This window comes from Cryptomeria japonica, chromosome 2 (genome assembly GCF_030272615.1).
Source record: "Cryptomeria japonica chromosome 2, Sugi_1.0, whole genome shotgun sequence".
In the NCBI taxonomy this organism is placed as follows: Eukaryota; Viridiplantae; Streptophyta; class Pinopsida; order Cupressales; family Cupressaceae; genus Cryptomeria; species Cryptomeria japonica.
In genome coordinates, this window is record NC_081406.1 from 462,972,319 (window position 1) to 462,997,042 (window position 24,724).

General features: G+C 34.7%; 1 pseudogene; it reads left to right on the forward strand.

Annotated features, from left to right (window-relative positions):
• The first annotated feature begins 396 nt into the window (after window positions 1-396).
• Window positions 397-23,099, forward strand: LOC131057540 (ATPase family AAA domain-containing protein At1g05910-like; annotated as a pseudogene).
• The last annotated feature ends 1,625 nt before the right edge of the window (window positions 23,100-24,724 follow it).

The window sequence follows — 24,724 nt, forward strand, 5'->3', positions numbered from 1 at the left end:
ACGAAAATGGCAATGAATTTATGAAATTGCCAATAAAATATTTAGTTTTCCATAAATAACAAAATATTAGCCAATAAAATTAAATAATTTTCAAATGGTAGATAAAAATCGCTAATACACTATAAGGGGCAGAAGAAGCAATAAACAGAAGAGAGAGGATAGAGCCAAAGAGAAGGGTATTATTGGTGTGCTGGATTACATAAAGAAAACCAAGGGAGGAGGAGTCTCCCTTGGAAATCAATGAAAATAACAACATGGAATGTCAGGGGTCTATCGGTCTCTAACAAAAAATGCTTGGTCAAGAGGGATTTTCAAACAATTTCAGGAGACATCATCATGTTGCAAGAGACCAAGCTCAATGAAGAAAAAGTTTTCTTTTTCAAATCTTTAAGTAGGATGTGGGATAGTGTCTTTCAAGAGGCAAAAGGCTCCATGGGTGGACTGGCGACTCTATGGAATCCAGATAAAGTGACAGTAGAATTGATTAATAAGCAAGATAATTGGATGCACTGTAAAGCAAGAAGATTGCAAGAAGATTTGGAATTCTCCCTAATCAATGTTTATGGACCGACACAGACAGAGGAAAAGAAAAGGGTTTGGAAAGAAATTACAGATCAGATCAGAATGTTCGATCCAGAGAAAACAATTGTAGCAAGATATTTTAGTGCAATCCTCAACAATGATGAAAAATGTGGAGGTTTAAGAATGAATACTCGAGTGATGGAAGATTTCAAAGATTTTGTAGAAAATAATAACCTTTTTGATGTTTTTCCTAAAACTAGAAATTTCACTTGGACCAATAGGAGGGCAAACTTTTGCAAAATTTTTGAGAGATTGGATAGAATATTTGTTGGTTCATTTTGGATAAGAGGTAGTTTTGATCTAGAATAAAAAATCTAGCCCATAACACTTTCGGACCATTACCCGATTCAGTTAACTTGCACAATACCATTGATGAAGGTGAAAGGAAACTTCAAGTTCTTAAGCATGTGGTGGAGAGATTCAAACTTTGAAGAAAACATGGAAAAATGGTGGAAAGAATGTAAAGATATTAAAGGCACTCCTAGTTTTTGTTTTGTTCAAAAGTTAAAATATCTCAAAAACAAGATCAAAATATGGAACGTGGCTTCCTTCAAGAACATCTTTGCTGAAAAAATCAGAGTGGAAGAGGAACTAAATAGGATTAATAATCTAGTGATAGAGAAGGGGATGACGAATGAAGAATTCCATGAAGAGAATTCCCTTAAAGCGGAACTAGCAGAAATACTCCTGAGAGAAGAAATGTATTGGAGGGACAAATCCAGGGAATTATGTCATAACAACAAAAAAACAAAGAAGAAGAAAGAGTCGCTGTCTGCAGATCGCTGTCTGTAGCTGCTTTGTTTTGTATGAGCTATGGATGGAAAAGCGTCAACCTCCCCTTTGCCCACAAAACACAGTGGAGAGTCAAAGAAATAGAAACAGAAGGAGAAGAAGAATTCGCAAAAGAGAGCCCTGCGCAGGAGGCAGAATCTCCACCACAGCCTGCAGATGTATCATGACAAGCATAAGTATGAGCATAGTTCCAAGCTCAAGAAAAGGTGCCTTGTATCGACGTCCTGCCTCGCCGAAATGCTGCAGCCCACACCTAATCTACGCAATGTGGCTTATTTAAGTGTAAGTCAATCTCTTAGAATGCGTCTCTGTTTTTATCACAGCTGGAAAATCCAACAAGTGGCGTGCAGAGAAATAATTGGTTGTGTTCCTAAGATGGTGTTTCACTCCTTGTGTGCAATCTTTTAGTTTGCCCTGGTTTGCCACCATATTTCTCCTCATATTTTTATTGTATGGAAAAATGCACACGGTTTAGAATGAAAAAACTTTCTTTTGCTAGAGGATGTTTCCTTGTGTCATAAGCTTTTTCCTATTTTCCTATTTGTATGGGTTCATGATTTATCATTCTTATGTATTTGCAACCTAGATTTAGATGATGTTTTAGTGTATGCGAAAACCCCTTCTATTTTTTTTTTTCCCCTCTTTCACGAGGATGTATAATTCTGGTTGTATCCAATCTTATGTATTTGCAACTTAGATTTTGTTATTGAATATAACTGAGGTCTTATTTATAAATTTGGAGTGGGTAGGGTTTTATAGTTCAAAGCAACATAAGGTAAATGGAAAAAACAAATCATCTAGTTGAATTCTTGCATGAGTGTACTCTCATACATCAAAATAGTGTCCTGTTTGGTGGTGATCTTAAAAACCCGATATCTTGTTTGGTGGTGATTTAGTATAGGATTTGTCCTCCTAATTTTCTTTTTAGATGTCTATGAAGTTATCTGATTGTCCATGAACTTGAAGTTTGGAAGATATATAACATTTTTTCAGCTTTACATAGGGTAGAATAATCCCCTACTCTAGGGGCATTTGTTGTTATATTCTTAAGTCTTAACAGCTTCAGTTGATATCATAGTTAATGAACACTCATTGTAAAAACATGTCAATAACAATGCAGTGTTTGTAGCCAAATGAAGAAATAAATCATATAAATGTAAACCAAATTCTTTGTTAATGGTGGACATTATTATAATTTCTTGGATTATATTTCATGCCTGTGTGCACTTCATGTCTTATGGTACTTATGTATACTTGCTTCATGCGTTAAGTGAATTCATGTGTATACTTCATGTGTAAACTTCATGCTTTACATGTATTCATGCCTTATGTGTATATTCTATGTTTTGCATGGATGTTTCTTGCCTTATGTAATTCATTTGTATAATTTGTACTTTACACCTTACATGTATTCATGCGTATGACTCATGCCTTATGTATTCATCCGTATGCTTCATACTTGATGTATTGGATTCATTCATAAAGTGTTTCTGTTTACCTTTCTCATGTATGCTTCCACCTCTATGTGTATTGCCACCCATGTGTTCATCCATGGATATGCTTTGTATCTTATGCAATTATTTCATGTACTTTCAGCATGCATTCTTTTTGTTTTGAACGAATTCCCCTTATCTTACATGTTTCAACGTGATTGAATATGCTTAGTTATTCCATGAGTATGCTTTATGAGTACTTATAAATGGGGTGAGTTTTTTAAATCATCTAGGCCCTTCTTTTCGCAAACATGTGTAATGCCCCTACCCTAGTCGGACTTGTAAAAATCGTTTGACCTTGGTTGACTTCCTATGTGGCATTCTTGAATGGTAGGTTAACCGTGATGCAATGTGTAGTTTAGATAATATAAATAATTGTGCATACTTATTATTGTGCTCTTGCATCGATTCTTGTGTAAATGTAATTGTTTCCTAACTCTTTTGATAAATCTCGAGCTAACGCCCTCATTGAATATGTATATGTATATGCATGCTTGCATGAATTCATGGGTGCAGGAGATTGCAGGTACAACACCGCCTAGGGCGAGGTTCATCTTCTTTGGGATTTGCAGGGTTGAGTATACCTCCTTCATCCTTAGAATTCAGATTTGGTGGTCATAAAACTCTCGTCTTGCCTTAGCCATGGTCAGGTGAGCATCATGTGTGGTTCATGGGGCTTTCGTTTCATTTGGGTTGCGTGTCGTGTGATTTGGTGGACTTCCTCGATTTGCGTTCCATGCACAGGGTAAGTGGAGTTTGTAATCCTAAGTATTTAACTCTATTTAATGAGTAGATGTACGCATTAGTAATTTAGAAATTTAAAATAGGTAGTTTTCTTTTATACGATTAATCGTTAATTTAAAGAAATTGCTTTAATTAGTATTGTAGCAAGCTTAAGGTATTTAACTTTGATTAATGTGCTCATTTATGCATTTATAGTTGAGAAATTAGAATAAATAGGACTCTTTCATTAGATTAGTTATTTATTTAAAAAGGTCGCTTTATTATGTTATAGCGAGTCAATTTAATAGTTAATTTTAATAATAACGAATTTAATGAGTTATGCGTTTTAGAAAGGAAAGAATTAAAGTCATTTGGGAAATAGAAATAAATTCATCATTTTCGCATTTTGGAATAGAAAGGATAAATTTTATTATTTAAAAGAAAATTATTATTCTTTTTACTTGCAAAATTGATATAGTATAAACGATTGATTTTTGAAATTTAAATTAATTTAAATACCTCACCCTTGTTAACAGTTCAAAATATAAATGTAGGCCTAAATTGATACTTAGAGAGATGAAAATTAGAATTAAATAAGAAATAGAAGCATGTAAATTTTAATTAGAATAAAACAAGTTAGATTTGTTGAGTAGTGGAAAATAATGATTTCCACTTTCATGTTCCTTTTATTTTCAAAAATAAAAATAAATAAATGCTTAAATTTGAAATTGAAAATTAGGGCAAAAATAGGGTTTCTCATTTTAACCTAGTTTTGGAATGTTTTTGGGGGTTCTTTCTTGAGAGCTTGTTTTGGAAAAAAAATGGAGATGGGGGGAAAATTTGGAAAATGGGAGATTGGCTTGGAGTTGCAGGTGGATCTCTTCATCAAAATTCTTGATCGGAATGCGTTATAAGGTAGGATTCGAATCTACTCCTTTATTTATTTGTTGAATACAAAAAAATGGTATTACCCACGAATGTTTTGAGGTTTAGTTTCAGCTTTCTTTTAAGCTTGGTTGTTCTAGGATCAACTCTTTGTTCTAATAGATTTTGTGGTTTTAAACTTGATGAGGAAATATTTTTCCCATAATGAAGTTTCGGGTAAAATCTGGAAAATGGATGGGTCTGTGATAAATGGTCAATGGGGATTTTATGTCATTTTAGCTATTTTATTATGTGATTTTAAAAGAAAAAAAAAATCGGCTTGAGTCGGGCTAGGCTGTTTAAAAAAAAATTTGCTTACAAAAAAGAATTAAACAAAAAAAAAAAGGGGAAAAGTTAGGGTTTCGGGGGGGGAGCCGAAGCTCAACCCATCCCCTTCCCCGCGGTGCCGCCATAGCTCGTAGTCTACCTGTGACCACATTGTGGGCCGCAGGGACCTGTGTCCACAACGTGGGCCGCAGGGAACCCGGCGTCCACACTGTGGGCCGCAGGGAGACCTGCGACCACAGTGTGGCTCGCAGGGACCTACGTCCACGCTATGGGCCGCAGGGAACCTGCGACCATAGTGTGGTTTCACAGGGATCTGCGTCCATGCTGTGGGCCGCAGGGACCCGCGTGTGGGTTCCACCCACTCCCGAGATGGGAGGTGGGGCCCACAGGTAGGGTTCCATAATAACATATGGAAATTGTTTTATGTTTTTTTTTATATACATTTTTTTTTAAAACAAAAAAAAATATATATTATAATATTATTGTTTATAAAAAAAAAAAAAAAAGGAAAATACCATGGGGTATTTGTAGAGAAAGAAAAAAAAAGGGGGAGTTTATAATGAATTTGTAGAAGATCTATGTTATATAAACTTAGATTTTAGTGGCTAAAATATATATAAATATATATATATATATAATGGAGATTGCATACTTCATTTCAAGTTGTGAATTAATTATAATTTATTGATCTTCGGTTATTAAATTTATATCAACGAACGTTTAAATTTGGTACTCATTTTAATAGGAAAGGTAATCTTTGGTAAGGAGATCCAATAATGCCTTTATTTGAAGCCTTTGAAATATAACACTATTGTTAACGCTATGAAATATAATTTAATAAGATGTTGTTTTTATTCCTTTAAAAAAAAAAAAATGTCTTTCGATTTGATTAATTAAGATCTTTCAGAAATTTTAGAAATGAAAACTAAAGTATAGGAGAGTATGAAAATATGAATCTAAATTACCTTCGTATATTTTGTTATTACTTCCTTGATATGCTAGAAGAATGGATGGGAGTTTGGTAACGTATTGAATTGGAAAGTCTGTGAGTATAAGTCCTGTATTTGCTTTGCTAAAGTAATGGCAAACCTTGATGTATTTGTCTGGAACCTGTTGTTGAAAGTGGGGCACCTGTTAAGTCTTAGGCCTCTAAATAGAGTACCATTGGGCAATGAATCCTGTATTGCCTTTTTAGTATGCTCAGTTGGTTCTGCCTCTACGTGGAAATCATTTAGGATGTGTGGGTCAAGTGGTCATTTGTATATTGGTTGTGTTTGCCTAAGTGGCAAAGATGTAAAAGACTTATAAATTATGTAATCCTAATGATATAATGCCAAAGGGGTCTTGCAGTTGAGCAGACCCGGAGATGTAGCCCTTTAGGGGTGAACTCCGAGATCATATCTGTGTTATGTGATGTTTTAGCTTCCTTTGTTTCATGCTTTAAGTTATCATGTATGGCGGATATCTTGTATAAGTGTATGGTGTGAATTTAATGAATTTAAATCAAAGTGCATAAAATTATTCATCTTGACAAATGTAGTAATCAAGTTCATAAAATATTGTAATTAAGATTATGGGAAAAGTATTTTTATAATGTGAATTAAAAGTAGTAATAGTGGAAAGAATCTTGCTGGGTTACATCATTGGATTATCTTGTTATTAAGCATGTAATGTAGTACCCCTGCCGCAATCAATTTCTAATCTTGGTTTAATCTTGGTTAGTTTATTTTAATATAATGATTATAGTCAGATGTTTGATTTAATGCATAGTTGTTGATGTGATTTTCACACTAGTTGTATGCAAGTTGTTTAGTGTTCCTATTTCGTGGTATTAATATCGGGCTAACGCTTTCATTAAGTTTATATATGTATGCATGTATGACTCTTGGTTGCAGGAGATTTTAGGTACAACGCCGCATGAGTGCGAGGTTCGTCTTCACCTCGATTTGCAGGTTTGAGTGTACCTCTTTAATCCTTAGAGTTGGATTAGGTGGTCGTAAGACCCTAGTTGACCTTAGCTGTGCTCAAGTGAGCATCATCAGTTGCCGTCGGTAATCCCTTTTTGTTCGGGTTTGTGAGTCGTGTATTTGGTTGACCTTCTCAGTTTGCGTGCTTGGTGTGTATGGTTAAATTGATTAATTAGTCCTTAAGTATTTAATTTGATTAAATATGTGTTCATGCATTAAAGATTAATGGACTAAATTAATCAGGATTTCTTTATGTGAATTATCGTTGATTTGAATTTCTCGATTTAAATTGAGAGCAAGTTCAATTAAATAGTTGATTTTGAATATTAAATGCATTTTGTTTATGCTGTTGAAAAAGAAAGTTTTGTATTTAATTGCCATAGATTTAATTGTATTCTGTTGGCTTTTGAAATTAGAAAGGGTTAATTGAATTAAATGAGAAAAATCGATTTTTAATTGGAAAGCAATTTAATTGATGTTATAGTTAGAAAAGAATTAATTTTGAGAATTATTTTTAAATAAAAATTTTAATTCCAAAAATGGAATTTTGGTCAACTCTTCCATATAACCTAAATTTTGGGAAATTTTGGGGATGGATGTTTTTGGAAAATTCTTTTGTTGGAGAAATTTTTTTGGTTGGATAAAAAAAAAAAAAAAGTTTTGGGGGTTTTGGAAGGAAGGAGTTCTTCTGGATCTTGCAGGATTGGGCTCTCCTTCAAGTTCTTCCAGGAATGCGTATGGAGGTAGGAATTACCTTCTTTGCCTCCCTTGTTGTTATGGAAATGGTCTGTTGGGTGAATAAAATTGCTTGTTGTCAAAATCCAATCTTTTTAAAATTGTTATCAGATTGAAATTTGGAATTGTGGGTTTAGAACCATGCTTTTAGCTTGTGTTCTTCAAGAAAATTACATAGTTAAATCATTGTGTTAAATGGTTCTTTTTGCCATGTCTAGTTTTTTTTAAATAAAAATAAATTTATTGGGAGCTTGATATTCCTCAATCTATCTTGGGTGTTGAAACCCATTTGTGTATGAAGAAATGAATACCCATCAAAAATGAGATAATACCAAAGCATATTTCTTTTTAACCTGAACTTGTATTAAATCAAAATTTACAACAACTCGTTTTGGCGTTTTTTTTTTTTGGAGTTTCGGACTATGCATTAAATTTAAAAAAAATATATATTTTTATTGACCTATGTGAAAAAAAATATAGAGTTTCATTGGTTGGGGTTTGGAGGGCGGGGAGCGGAGCTCCACCCGCCTCCTCCGCGCCTCCCCTGCACCTTGTTCTGCTCGCAGTGGCTGCGGCTCACTGCGATGGCCGCAGGGGCCGGCGGCCGCAAGGCACCGCGGAACCTACGTGCATCGCAGTGGCGCCGCCGCCAAGGTTCTCTGCGGCTGGGGTTTGGCTCGCCCAACCCTCGCATTGGGAGGTGGGCCCGGCCTTCGTCGCCCCCCCCATATTAAATGGTTTTTGTTAAATTAGTTTTTAAAAATGTTTTTTTTAATGTATATTTTTTTTTTATTCAAAAAAAATATATATAATATTTTTTAATATTATTTAATGGAAATTTTTAATTAAGTTTTTAATTATGAGTAATGTGGCATAAATATATATATGCTGATGATTTTTTTTGTTAGATTATTATGCAAGATTTAATTTTAATTGTGTGTATTTTGGAAGGATGAAATATTGTTATATTGGAGAACCTTTTTGAGTTAAAACATACTTTATTCACGAATATATATTGTTTGAAGATTTTAATGTTTTAAGCCATCTGGAGATGTTAGAAATGAATATTTAACCATTGGACATTAGGAATTTAAATGATATGCCTTTGGAAATTTAATTAAGTACCATTTAGGAAAATTGTTTCGTTACTGATGTTCTCGTTTGGTAAAATGAATGGTTAACTTATATTTTCCCTCTGTTTGAGAAATAGACAATGGTACGATTGCAAATTGTGATTTTGTATTCACCTTGTAATGATGTTTTCCTGCTAGTGTATTTTGGAAACATAGATCATGTAGAAAACTTGATCGACTTTAATGTTTGGATCAATTCAAAAAGATTGTATCTGTTGAATGTTACCTATGCGAGTTTAATTTCTATTTTCGCTTTTGATTATGAAACGGCAGGTCATGCTTTGTTTGTTAGGACCCTGTCGTATAGAATGATTTGGGGTACCTGTTTCAGTCCTCGGTTCCGTGTGGACTGTTGTTTTGTGGTAGTGTCGTATTTGGTCATATCCTTTGTGTGGGTGTCGAATGATGAGTCATGTTTGACCAGATGGTTGGTCCCTCCTTCTTGAACTCCATTCGTCGGACCATGTGTATTCCTTGGGTTTGAGTTCATCTGAGTGTAGTCTAGTGTCGTATGGGAAAGTGGCTTTCGATTGGGGGCCGCGCCCAAAGTGGTTGCTGGGTAACCCATCGAAAGTGAGTCTAATAAGTGATAACCTATCAGTAGATTAGAATGTAATATCTAAGTAAGATAATTGTGCCTCACACATGGGACGAGTGCTAACATAGACTTGACATGTTGTGAGAAGGCCTGAAATGGCAAACCATCATCCTTGTCTTCATGAGAGGATGTGTGGGTCCACATGAGGCTTGGATGGGCCGGAGGCTCGGATTAGGTTGCCAGGGTAACCCAATGTATGGGGCTGGGACCTATGAAGACCTACCATGGTAACCATACCAGGTTGTGTGATGACACTTGTCCCTACGTTCGCTAGTGTGTTGTCATTTTGTCCTGTTAGGAGTACCTTTGTGGGTTGTCCTTTTGTGTATGCCCTTGTGATTATCGTTTTCATGTTAGACCTTGGGTGGTGAAGACTCAGTCTTATGGATGCTCTTCTGGACCTTTGTTTTAGCTTTGATTATGTTCAGCTGGATCCTTTCCTTTTCAAGGATCGTTTATGTATTATTTGACCGATGTGGTCATTTGTATATTGTTTATAATTCGCCTTGATGGCCAGATTGTAAAGGTGTAACCTCATGTATTCTTAACTTTATTATTTATTCGAGGGGTCTTGCAGTTCAGCAGACCCGGAGATGTAGCCCTTTAGGGGTGAACTCCGAGATCATTATGGTGTTATGTGATGTTATTCTCTTATGTTCCTTTATTCAGCTTTATCATGTATGATTTGCTTACGTTAGAATGCATAAGTGGATAAGATGGAATTAACTTTAAATGGTTATATGCGGTTCTTTCTTGAATGCCATTTTGATCGAATGCATAAGTGGTTTAGATGAGATTTATCGTAGATGCATGTATGCAATCATCTTTTAAAATGCAATATATTGGAATATGAAAGAATATAACTTAGAGTAATGGAATATATTCAGTTGTTGTTAAGGAAATTAAGTATGCTTTAAAAGATCTCATATGTTTATGATGAAATTCTAGTGTGTTAGAATATTAGATGTATGGCTGGTAATTTTAAATGAAAAGCTTGAATGAAGATTATGAATAGATCTTAATGGACGAATCTTTGCTTGTGAATTATTTTTCCATCTTCTGAAAGAAATTATCCTGATTAAGAATTATCTCGTTATTACGATAATTAGCTTATTGGACTAATTGTGTGAGTTAAGTGAATTGTGGAAGTTAAGTAATCTCGTTGGGAAACTCTTTAGGTGTTAGTTGATGTCTTCCGCTATGTAATTCTAAATCTTTGATATCTTGTTGTATCTTATGTGGAGTATCTTTAAAAAAAATAAAATTATTGCCCTCTATTCTTGTGTTTTGGCTTATCCCTTTGGGGTTTCTTGGCAGGGCATTACATGTAAAATGAACGAATGTGAATGGTAAACAAAGTTAGAATTGATGTTAGAATTCTTAGATTGAAATTTAAAAAGGATGAACCTCATATGGGTATTTACCTTCTTACCTTAGTAAATGAGTATCGCCATGTTAATTATATTTCGCTTTATCAGATGAATTTACCTAGTTGTTTATGTTTTAATCTTAACAAATAATCTTTATCAGATTAATTTTATACAAAGGATGTACTCAACTAGCCTTCCATAATTATAACCCAAATAAATGAAATTCTTTATGATTGCTAAAAAAAAAGAACTAAAAAGGGAAGGATTCAATTAGTTGTTTATACATTAAATCTTAGTAAAAGTATCTCTCTCATATTAAATTCATTTAACTAAAAGGAGTGACATGCAATAAGATGGTTATATTCTAACCCTAAAGAAAGAATGCCACTATGAACTTGTATTTTAATCCTATAATGTTGAATATCATCTTGCTAACTATATTTTAATTTAAAGGAATAACTCATGTGTTCTTAATACATTTTCATCTTAATGAATTTAGTCCATCTATTAGCATTATTAAAACTCCAATGAATGAACCCTATGACTAATTACATTTTACCCTCCTTAAAAGAACTACGACTTTCTAGTTGGTGATGCTTAAACTTTAATGAGGGAACCTCATTCTATTAATGGAAGTTTAATCCTGAATGAACGAATCTCATCTTATTGGCCATACTTTTAATTATAAAGAAAGATATCAGTTGTGGGTGATTATCTTAAAAACCAAAGAATGAACTTCGTTATATTAATTGCATTGAACCTTAAGGAAGGCCTCTTAAATTAATTAGGTGTTATTGTGCATTGAGTAAATAACCTCACGATGGCCTCCTAACCACCCAAAGTAAATGAACACTTCCTAAAATTATAAGATATCAAATCATTGAACATATATATAATCATGTCTTATGCATTACCTCACAATTAGGATATCCAGATTAATGGATCATTTGACGCAAGTTGACTTAGGTGTAAGGTTCTGTAATCACGTTGGGAAACTCCTTAGGATCATTTAGTCTTCTGCTATGTTATCTAAGTTTTCAGATAACTCCAAATTATCTTAATGTTGTAACTTTTCATTAACGCTCTTAATTATTATTATTTTTTTTAAAAATATTTACACTCTATTCAAGTGTTTTTAACTTAAACCCTTAGGGGTTTCCTGGCGGGGCATTACAACATGGGTTTCATACTCCCAATAACATGGGAAGGACAACATAGGGATTACTGAAACAGGACGATACTATGAATATCTATAGGATGGAAGAATGTGTAAGAGTAATATAGGAAGGAAGAATGTGTAAGAGTACAATTGCTCAAACCATGAGGTGATAGTATAAGAACTTGATGAGTATAGAGATTTTGCCCATAAATCATCATAACAGGAGAAAGGAAACATGTTGAGAATGTAGTCAGACAAAGATAATATTAGCCATGTTCAATTTATTCATGATATATTTAATACTAATCTACCACCTAAGTTACCAATACGTCAATATCCAATCATAACAATCTATATGGTTACGGACTATACGACACGAAGGAGTGATACCAGACTTAATTAATTGAGATCTTATTCATTACCCACCTCTATTTGGTAACTATGATGTTAGTGAAATTCACGCTGCCCACTAAGATTTCTCATTGACTAAACATTTTCCAATATTAATACATACTCTTTATGGATGTTAAGATTAAGCCAAGTTATTATTATTAACTTTTCATATTGTCATCTAGATCAAACATCTTGCACATTCTCTAATTAATACAACCTCTACATTTTGGGAAATTTATCCCTCTAATTGGGGATTCAGACATATTCATCCAACAAATTATAAATCAATAAATTTAGACATATCTCATATGTGTATTCCTCTCATGAACAGTATGTAATGATAGAGTAAAATCATCATTTGTGGTTTCCTTACAATAACTCCTGCAATCAGAAGTGATACTCAAAAATAGTATTTATCATTTCGCAAACTTCTTATCACAAATTGTTATGTTCAAAATTTGTACCTCGCATGACTGAACATAATCATCTTCCATGATATCAAACCCCTTTACAAATGTTATTGCATTTTATCATCTCTCGAGCAATGGTGTTAGGCTACAACTACCATACAAAACAACAATATTCAGTGAACAAATTTCTAAGGGCCCCATTCTATAAGGCATAGGTAGCATGATAATCTCACAATTAAGGTCATTTTTCAAATCGTCATATTGCCAACCTAACCAGTTTTTGCAAACACAATGGGATGGCCTTGATCCTTTCCTCTAGAAGAGAGCAGGTTTGTCTTTAGTTAAATCATGCAAATTTCCCACTATTGGTTATAACTCACACTCAAGGTAAAAGCATATATGCCTTAATTCAAACCTACAACATGTAGTAATATCAGAGTAGAGTCATCTTGAGCACTACCATTGTGATCACCCTAATTTGAAATTGCTTGAGGAAAAGCAATCTGGGGAAGGGAAGACTGTCATGTCCCCACATTTATAGTAGAAATAATTAATATAGTTTTTGCCATAGAAAATTATATGTTAAAAACATATCAAAATTATATTATATCACAATAACATTAAAATAATATTATATATTATCAATTTACATTTTATATTGAAAGATGTTATTATATTAACAATAAATAATATTATATTATCAATTTACATTTTTTATTGAATGATTTTATTATATTAGCAATACACATTATATTATAATGGTGATTTGTATTAAAACTTATATTATTTCTGTTAACCAATTAACCTCTATATTTACCAAGGCCTGATAACCATTCTTTAAAGGGTGGTTTGAATAGTACCAAATTGGGTTTTATATGAAGCGATGCTCTTCTTGAAAAGAGCCGTTAGAAATAGAGGGACATCAACTATTCAAAAAGGGGGGTGCTGCCTATTAGGAGACCATTGTGGCTCTTCACCACATGGGGAGGTAGGCTAAATACCCCCTTGTGCAAATGGGAATAGGGAGAATACAGGAGGGGAACAAGAAAGTCAGATCTACTAGCAAGGATAGAGAAATGTACAGAAACTGCCAGCAAGGATAATAAAAGAGAAGAGGGCCTATAATGGAATATAATAGCTGATATTATATATATAAAATTTTATATGGTCTTAATTAAATTAATGGAATTAATATGATATAAAGTTCAGAAGCAAATAATGTATAATTATTAAAATAGCATTAAAATGATTATACATGAGAACACTATTAGACATAAGACACACACATATATATCTGTTAATGAATTCAGAACGAATAAGGTAATCAAATTTAGTTTGTATAAGTTGCTATAATATTGTACCATGCTAATAACATAAAATACAACAATAACAATTAATGAATAATTCTGATTTAAAGTAATACTAACAAAAATAACTGTTAACAATTTGATATAAGACACTAAGGCAATATAATATGATGAAATATAATAACTATGTCAAGTACAAATTAATTATCATAATTAGTTCAACTAAATGACAAATATGACTTCATTGGAATATCACAAAAGGTTCATTGTAAATGAGGGACTCTCTTAAGTATGCCACTCCATAGTGGATGCCTAACACCTGCCACATGGAGCCAAGATGGGTAAAGCATCTTCTCTTGGGCTTAAGAGAGAAGGCAGTTGTGATGAGGGGGAACAGTGATAGAACACCTTGCTGGGTACGCCACTCCATGATGGATGCCTAACACCTACCATATGGAGCCAAGGGGGATATGGTATTCTACCCTTGGGCCTAGGACGGATGGTTTCTAGGACACCCTATCCAACTAATGGACTAAAGGAATTGATTAGTAACTGACTTACAAACTAACTTTATATAATAATCTGATCTCATTTAGGAAATATAATAATATGATTATATCCTGAGTTACCGAGTTCGGCCCCCTAGACCCTTGGTACTGGTCCAGTACGGTCCTGGTTCGGGGTTTGGGTCTTGTTCACCTGTGGTTCAGACAAGATTTGTGGTTCATAGGCCTGGTTCGAACTAGGGAGAACCCAAGACAACCCAAGGTTGAACCCAAGAGGACCCAAGATGAACCCAGGGGTCTGACAATCCAAAAATGGACTTTTTTTTTTGCCAAATTTTTTTTTTGAAATCCACCACATAAAAAATTAAAATGACCCTATGTCTCAAGCCACACACCTATACATCTTACAACCAAGAGAGAAGTACAAGTCTTTACGAAAGAACAAGTCAGAAATCACAATTCCCGTTTGGGAGAATGCCCCTTGATCAGAATTTTGACTTCTTTGGCCTTGTTCTTGACATCTTAAAAAAGCAGAAAATTGATGCACGCCATGGAGTTCTATGTGGATTTGAAGGTTGTAATTTGGTGTTGGCAGTGGGGGAACAACCCCTCGACCCCGCCCTCTACATCGACAGGGAGCATGCCTTGGGTGCTGCCCCGGGACCCTGCGAGGGGCACTGCATATATATATATATAATTTACATGTTTTTGTACTAACGAACCCAAACCCCTTTTCAAAATTTTGCCGTACCGGCATACTAGGTTCTTCAAACCCGAACCAATAACTTAGATTATATCCCACAATTATAATTCTAACAACCATTAATATAGCAAATTTGATATCATTTAATATAGTTCATTTTTCAGTTTAAGTATTATTTCATATATGTTCTCTAATTTTGTTGTAGGAAAACAGTATACAAAGGTACACCTATAAAACACAATTACCTATTTATAGATTTGGCCAAATTTAGATTAACTTAAAGTGTAACTAATTAGGGGACATTACAGTGGTATCAGAGCATGATTCTGCCAGCCTGTTGGACAAAACAACTACTCAGTTAGGACTAATTCTTCCAGTCTCTTCTCAAATAAATAAAAAATTGAATTGGTTAGGCCAACATTGCATTCTTATGAGTGTGCCTTTAACTGCTTCGTGTCTTACGTGTTTCTTATGTGTTTTGAGCAAGCCTACTCCATGGGTGTTTTATATGTACACTTTCCTCATGTATACCTTGTGCTTGCACCATGTCTATCATGTGTCTAGCATATATGTTTTATATCTTATGTGTATTGGTGTTACTTCATGAATGAGATGTTTTCAGATGTCTATTCCATGAATACCTCTCTCTTGTATGCTTCATGATCAATGTGTCTTCAACATGTCCACTCCACAAGTACCTTTCTCATATATGCTTGTACCTTTTGTGTATTTATGTATTACTTCATGGTTTACATGTGTGATTCATGTCTTGCATGTATTCATATGTATGGTTCATGCTTTACATAGCTCGTTCATGCCTTGCGTGCATTACTTCATGCCTTGCATATAGTCATGTATGTTGCTTCTTGGCTTACATGTATCCATTATTTCATGCTTGTGTGCACTTCATGTCTTATGGTACTTATGTATACTTTCTTCATGCCTTAAGTGAATTCATGTGTATAATTCATGCATACACTTCATGCTTTACATGTATTCGTGCCTTATGTGTATATTCTATGTTTTGCATGGATGCTTCTTGCCTTATGTAATTCATTTGTATACTTTGTACTTTACACCTTACGTGTATTCGTGTGTATGACTCATGCCTTATGTATTCATCCGTATGCTTCATACTTGATGTATTGGATTCATTCATAAAGTGTTTTTGTATACCTTTCTCATGTATGCTTCCGCCTCTATGTGTATTGCCTCCCATGTGTTCATCCATGGACGTGCTTTGTATCTTATGCAATTGTTTCATGTACTTTCAGCAAGAATTCTTTTTGTTTTGAATGATTTCCCCTTATCTTACATGTTTCAACGTGATTGAATATGCTTAGTTATTCCATGAGTATGCTTTATAAGTACTTATAAATGGGGTGATTGTTTTAAATCACCTGGGCCCTTCTTTTCGCAAACATGGGTTTCATACTCCTAATAACATGGGAAGGACAACATAGGGATTACTGAAACATGACGATACTATGAAAATCTATAGGATGGAAGAATGTGTAAGTGGAATATAGGAAGGAAGAATGTGTAAGAGTACAATTTCTCAAACCATGAGGTGATAATATAAGAACTTGATGAGTATAGAGATTTTGCCAATAAATCGTCATAAGAGGAGAAAGGAAACATGTTGAGAATGCAGTCAGATAAAGATAATATTAGCCATGTTCAATTTATTCGTGATATATTTAATACCAATCTACCACCTAAGTTTACCAATACGTCAATATCCAATCATAACAATCTATATGGTTACAGACTATACGACACGAAGGAGTGATACCAAACTTAATTAATTGAGATCTTATTCATTACCCACCTCTATTTGGTAACGATGATGTCAGTGACGTTCACGTTGCCCACTGAAATTTCTCATTGACTAGACATTTTCCAATATTAATACATACTCTTTATGGATGTTAAGATTAAGCCAAGTTATTATTATTGACTTCTCATGTTGTCATCTAGATCAAACATCTTGCACATTCTCGAATTAATACAACCTCTACATTTTGAGAAATTTATCCCTGTAATTGGGGATTCAGACATATTCATCCAACAAATTATAAATCAATAAATTTAGACATATCTCATATATGTATTCCTCTCATGAATAGTATGTAATGATAGAGTAAAATCATCATTTGTGGTTTCCTTACAATAACTCCTGCAATCAGAAGTGATACTCAAAAACAGTATTTATCATTTCACAAACTGCTTATCACAAATTGTTATGTTCAAAATTTGTACCAAGCGTGACTGAACATAATCATCTACCACGATATCAAACCCCTTTACAAATGTTATAGCATTTTATCATCTCTCGAGCAATGGTGTTAGGCTACAACTACCATACAAAACAACAATATTCAGTGAACAAATTTCTAAGGGCCCCATTCTATAAGGCATAGGTAGCATGATAATCTCACAATTAAGGTCATTTTTCAAATCGTCATATTGCCAACCTAACCAGTTTTTGCAAACACAATTGGATGGCCTTGATCCTTTCCTCTAGAAGAGAGCAGGTTTGTCTTTAGTTAAATCATGCAAATTTCCCACTATTGGTTATAACTCACACTCAAGGTAAAAGCATATATGCCTTAATTCAAACCTACAATATGTAGTAATATCAGAGTAGAGTCATCTTGAGCACTACCATTGTGATCACCCTAATTTGAAATTGCTTGAGGAAAAGCAATCTAGGGAAGGGAAGACTGTCATGTCCCCACATTTATAGTAGAAATAATTAATATAGTTTTTGCCATATAAAATTATATGTTAAAAACATATCAAAATTATATTATATCACAATAACATTAAAATAATATTATATATTATCAATTTACATTTTCTTCTTTGTTTCAGTATGCTAGTGTTCTTCAGCATTTCACTTGGCAGAGATGAATATTTATGCTGATTTAAATAATAAATCATTTTTACTTTGAAAATTTTCTTCTCTTCTCATTGATCTGTGCTTTTTGAGTCATGGATACTTGAGACTTTTGTTTATTACATTACATCCGTCATTCTATGCTTTTTTATGTAGATCATTGTGGATTTCTCATTTCTCTTGTAAAAGCCTCTAAATTATTTTGATTTCTTTTCTCAAGTGCATAAAACTGCTGGTCCTTCGAATCAAACAAAGAGCATGAACGTGCAGGTAACCGATAGAGTTCTCAGCTACTCTTTCCAAGAAATTTGTACTTGTTATGTTGTCAAATATGTAGGCATCTTTCATGATTAAATTTGTATGCTGAAGTTGCTTATACTGGCAGTCACATACGTCCACTCCACCTTGTTCTACAAGAAACAGGACAAATTCTGTCAATTTAGAGGATTATGAAACAGATAACATAGACACAGAGGATGCAGATCTGATGGTAGGATTTTCTCCAATCTCCATTGTTTTTGGTTTTTGTGAAGATATAACTTCTCTTGCCCAATACTTTGTTGCATAATATTATAAGTTTGGGTATCAATGGTTGCAGAGACAAACTTATTGGCCAGCTACTATTAAAGTTGAGAATAACCCTAGCAAGGATGAGCAGTCCAGTCCAATGCAAGAGAAGAGGACAAGAGATACTATATCTTTGCCACGGCGAGAAGGACTTCGGCCTCGAAAGTCAACCATCTGACATTCTTCTCAAGATTCTGAAGACCAGGAATGCACAGAGGAGGAACATGATAGAAATAAAGGGGAGGCAGGGGCTAAAGGAGAGGAAGATGAAGTTGAGGAAGAGGGTGAGGAGGGTAAAGAACAAGAAGGAAGGAGACGGCATGCTCTCTGAAATCTCACTGAGGCGAGGAGGTTTTCTCTTGAAAAAGAAGAAAAGTAACGACTGTAGTTTCCACCATGTAAAGTACTGCATAAAGGAATGGGAATAAAAAATGCACGTGATGCAAGACGAGGTGGCTCTAGGGTGGAAAAACATTGTTGTGCACAAAGAGTTGATGATTCAGATGATTCTCTTCTTGTGGATGAGATGGATCAGGGTCCTGTTGGTTCATCATCATGGATGCATGTGGGAAATACAAACTTTGGTCAGCAATGGGTTTGTGGAGGACTTGACATGCATAACACAACTGCATGGGGTTTGAAAGTTGCAGCATTTGGATGGGGACACCAAGGTGATACGTTTGGTTATGGAGGTGTAGGTGCACAACCTGCTGAGCCTAGTTCAAAAGGTGGAGCTGACATTCAACCCTTGCAGGTTGATGAAATAGTGAGTTTTGATGATATTGGAGGTCTTTCTAACCACATTGATGCATTGAAAGAAATGGTTTTTTTCCCTCTTCTCTATCTTGATTTCTTTGCAAATTATCACATCTGTCCTCCAAGGGGAGTCTTATTGTGTGGTCCTACAGGAACTAGAAAAACATTGATTGCAAGGGCTTTAGCATGTGCAGCTTCCAAGGCAGGACAGAAAGTAAACTTTTACATGTGAAAGGGAGCTAATGTGCTCAGCAAGTGGGTTGGGGAAGCTAAGCGGCAGCTGAAATTACTATTTGAAGAAGCACAAAGGAACCAACCATCCATAATATTTTTTGATGAAATAGATGGTCTTGCCCCAGTGAGGTCTAGTAAACAAGAACAAATTCACAATTCTATTGTATCTATGCTTCTTGCTCTAATGGATGGTCTAGACTCTAGAGGTCAAGTAGTGCTTATTGGAGCAATAAATAGGATTGATGCTATTGATGGAGCTCTTCGCCAGCCTGGTCGGTTTGATCATGAATTTGTATTTTCCTTACCTGATTGTAAAGCACGAGCTGAGATATTAAAGATCCACACAAGAAAGTGGAAGAATCCTTTATCAGAGGAATTAAGAATGGAATTAGCAGTAGCTTGTATGGGGTATTGTGGTGTTGATTTACAATCTTTGTGCATAGAATCTGCAATTAATGCTTTCCGTGAGAAATATCCTCAAATATACACTAGTGATGATAAGTTTGCCATAGATTTGGATTCTATGAAAGTAGAGAAGCATGATTTGTTAGAAGCCATGTCTACTATTACTCCTGTTGCCCATAGAGGTGCAACAGTACAGTCAAGGCCATTGTCCCCAGTAATAGCTCCATGCTTACGAGGACATCTAAAAATAATCAGTGATTATATTTCTGACATCTTCTATGTAGTGGCCAACGGTGATAAAAAAGATTCGTTGAATGACAGTTCTTGCCATCTTGCCAAGTTACTTGGATTTCCTATGGTTTTTCCATTCCATTTGTTTACAGACCAAGACTTCTACTTTGTGGGAAGGAGGGTGTTGGCTTGGTATGGTTTGAAATTGCTTTCATAGATGTTTACACATCTATAACATGATTCTATTTTTTAAAACTTTTGAATTGGTTGGCTTCTAATCTAGCTACATTTCTGAATGATGCTATATTTCTACTTTTCTTGCTAGGATCACATTGGCCCTACAGTTTTACACGAATTAGAGAGGTTCCCTGTGCATTGTTTTGGGCTTCCATCACTTTTGTCTGACCCAAGTGCACGGACGCCTGAGGAAGCACTAGTACACATTGTGGGAGAAGCAAGGAGGACTACTCCTTCTATCTTGTATCTGCCTCAACTTCAACTTTGGTGGGAGACGGTGTGTATATCACTACATTAGTACACTTATACTTTTAAAGCTCTACGCCTTTGGGATTTCTTGTGATATATTTGAAATCTCTTTGTTTTTATTGCTAGAGCTTCCTAAAATGACTATATATCTGATTTTGTTTGTTTCACTGAGCTTCATAGGCCCATGATCAGCTAAGAGTTGTTCTACTATCTATACTAGAAGAATTGCCATCAGACCTTCCTTTATTACTTCTTGCAACCTCCTCTATACCCTCTGATGAATTGGATGGAGAAGCTGCATCCTTGTTTGGTCGTCGCTATATGTATGTATCAAGGACATCATTGTCTTAGTTTTTGTATTTTTTCTACTTAGTTTGTTCAAGATTATGCTAAGGCATGTGAATCCTTTTCTGTATAGCATTGAGTACCAGGTACGTCATTAGCTTCTGACTCTGTATAGATTGAATTTGTCATTGAATTGAGTGTACATGAATTCGATGGTATCTGGTACACCTTGAATGCATTGCAAATTTTATTTTGGTTTAGTATAATAGAAGGTAAAATCCTGAATGGATTACATTCTTTTGCTTTATGTGCAGTTACCAAGTAGAAAAACCAAGTTCAGATGACAGGTGTAGATTCATCTCGCAACTGGTTGATGTTGTTCTTACTATCCCTGATCAACAAGTAGTAATTACTCCTAAAAAGAATGTTTCTAATCCTGAACTTCCAAAGGTACCAAAAGCAGCAAGAGGACCAAGTGAAACTGAGCTACGTGCCAAGGTAGAAGTTGAAGAGCATGCTATTCGACGACTCTGAATGTGTTTTCGGGATGTCTGCAGCAGGTTTTGTAGTGATGCATCAATCATTATTTGATTCATTTGTTGAGGATGTGTTTACCAAGTGAAAATTAATATTGAGTGCTTATATGTATCCACATACAATGTGCAGACTTCTATATGAAAAACGGTTCAGTGTCTTCCATTACCCTGTCATGGATGAAGACGCTCCTGACTATTATGCAATAGTTCAAAATCCAATGGATATCAGTACTTTACTACAGCGAGTAGATAATTGATGTTACTTGACATGCTCAACATTCCTGCAAGATGTGGAACTAATTCCAGCCAATGCAAAAGTAAGCATGATTGGACATGCCTATGATCCTATCAGCTTTATGGGGTTGAATAAAAATTTGTTTTCCATTCATTCCTGATAATAACTATCATTAGTTTTGCATAACAGGCATATAATGGTGATGACTACAATAGAGCTCGAATTGTCAGCAGAGCATATGCACTAAGGGATGCGGTATGGTTAAATATGCTAATAATAGAGACATACAGTAATCGAAGTTCAAATGTTTTATGTCAAGTAGTAAGCATTTATTGTTCACTTTGCTAATCCTTGTCTTACGCATAATCAGATTCTTGGAATGCTTTCCCAAATGGATCCTGCACTAGTTGCCTTTTGTGATAAAATTGCTGCTCAGGGTGGGCCAACTCGTTTGTCAGATGATTCAACTACAAATTTTCCTTCGAATCCTGTTGCTCAACCAGTTCATATTACAAGAGCAAGTGAATGCTTATGCAACGTTCAGCCTGATATGAATGTATCTCAAAGTTATGAGGTCTTGAAGCGCTCAAAGCAGAATAGTGATCCTGATCAAGGTGGAATTATGCTTTGCACCATGCCACTTGTAATCCTTTTTTATTTTTGATATTTAGAATTAGAAGCACAATTGTATTGAAATTCTCAGAATGTGTTTTTTCTACAGGTAAAGTTGTGGCTAGGGATTCTGATCCATTTGCTGAGGACAGATCACAACCCATGAAGATTGATACTCCTAGGCAGAATACTCTAAAAACAAAATGCCTTCATGGTAGTGTGACACATGAGGCATTTAAAGGTGTGCAGCAATGTGAGGCAAATAATCAAGAAGAAATAATGAATCAACCGGAACGCAAATCCTCTTCCAAAGTGCCAATAAGCAATCACTTGGCAGAACTTGAAAGACTTTATGCTCTAATTTGTCGAAGGGTGATATCCTTAGCAGATGCTCTAATTTATGATTAAATTCTTGAAGGACTTCTCATTGATGAAAGAAATTTTCATAGATAGTTTTGTAACCGAATGTCCTATGAAGTGTTTTTGGGGCTCTAATTTGTCGAGGGGTGATATCATTGAAAGATGTGGACAAAACTATGATTTTTTAATTTTTGAAGGACTTCTCATCCGATGAAAGAAATTTTTTAAGAGAGTTTTGTAACGGAATGTCCTATGAACTGCTATGTTACCAGAAACGCGACGGGAGAACTTCGTTTCGTGTTTTCCCCGTCGCGAACGACGGTTTCCAGACTGCTATCTCACAGTCAGAGAAATTTAAAGGAGTGAATTTTGCAGTGAAGACCTTAATCCTGCTACAGGGGAAATAAGAGAAGATATCATTAATACTGTGATATATGCACAGGAAATCTTGGTAATACACAGGTTTCAGTGAGAATATGCTCACTTTGTAAACATATTTCTTCATGATATTGTTCTCTTTCAGGTCGAATAAATTGATTTTTTGTTGCTTTCAAATTGATATGTCAAGGACATTGATATTGGTCTTCTTAGTCTTTCTGAGTTGCATTTTCCATTTACTGTCTTCATTCAAGGAATGGATTAATCTGGTCTAAATGGAATATGGAGTAATGTATGTTCATCTTTGGATTTCTCGGAAGAATTGCAGAAAGTGTCTATTGGTGGGAGTGTTTCTATAATGTAATAATACAAAGGCGCCCCTTGGATGTGAATTTGTAGTGTCATGATGAGTCTCTGCATGGTTTGGTATTTGACTTTGTTGTCCGGATGACGCACTGATCTGAGTAGTTATTTGTTCAAAGGTCTAAGCATTCATTGGAATTCAAAGATGAATCATTTGAACACTTTATTTTCAGTTATGTTCTTTGCTTTGTTAGCTTAGGATTCTTCATGTTCTTTGATTTAAGAAGTGAGATAGTCAAGAACACTGTCAGTTTGAGAAAATCTTGCATATTATTTTATATCTGCTTGTTGTTGCTAAATAATATATCATTTTTGATAAGGGATACTTTTAGGTCTAGCAGAGCTTAAAGAGCAAAAGGTGTCAACCTTTGGATTGAGTTTTGTTCATTGGCCAAACTAACATTTAAAATCAAGAATAAGTAATCGCAAAGCTTTAGGTTTTAATGGGTGCAATTTTGGAAAAAAACGTCAGCACACTCGACTTGTGACTACACAAGACTAATGGTTGTGTAAGCAACTAGGCATTCTACTACTATTGGAATTAGTATGACCAAAAATGTTCCAAACAAATTACAATGCAATATTGAAAGAATTTTATTAAGATGTGAGTAATAATATTAAAAATCACAGCTGTGAAAAATTTAAGATCTTTTTGAAATGCTGCATGTTTGATGTTTGTGGTTTGTGATTTGAACTTCTTGATTAAAAAAACTCTGTTTAATGCCTTCAGTACATCTTTAATTAGTGAACATTGACCAGCCAAAAAAAATAGATTGGTTCAATGGTGGATAAATGAATCGCACCATTTAGATATACTTCATCAACCTAATATGGTCCTAACCACCTTGTTTGCATCTTGATCTTATGATCCTTATATTGTGAGTCATAAAGGAGAGTCCATTCACCCTTTTGCAACATTTTTGTCTTGATAAAGAGGTCTTTCCACTTAATTTAATATTTTTTCACTATCTCAATATGATGGAAGGTTTCTCTTAAGATAAAATCAAGAGCATTAAGTTGCATCATTCTCTTTTTTTGGGCTGCTAATAAGTCCATAATGAATTAAAGTTTTTACCTTACTGTATTGTGTTCAAACTCAATTGGAAGGAAATATTTTATCCCATAAACTATTTCATATGGTGTAAACAAGTTGTAGTCTTAGTAACAATCTATCAAAGAAATTGGCCTATGCCATATTTAAGTACCTTAGTAACAAACTATCAAAGCCTCTTTGATATAAAATATCACCAAGGATAGTGAAGTAGGGTGTACATTGGAGGAAAGTTTTGTG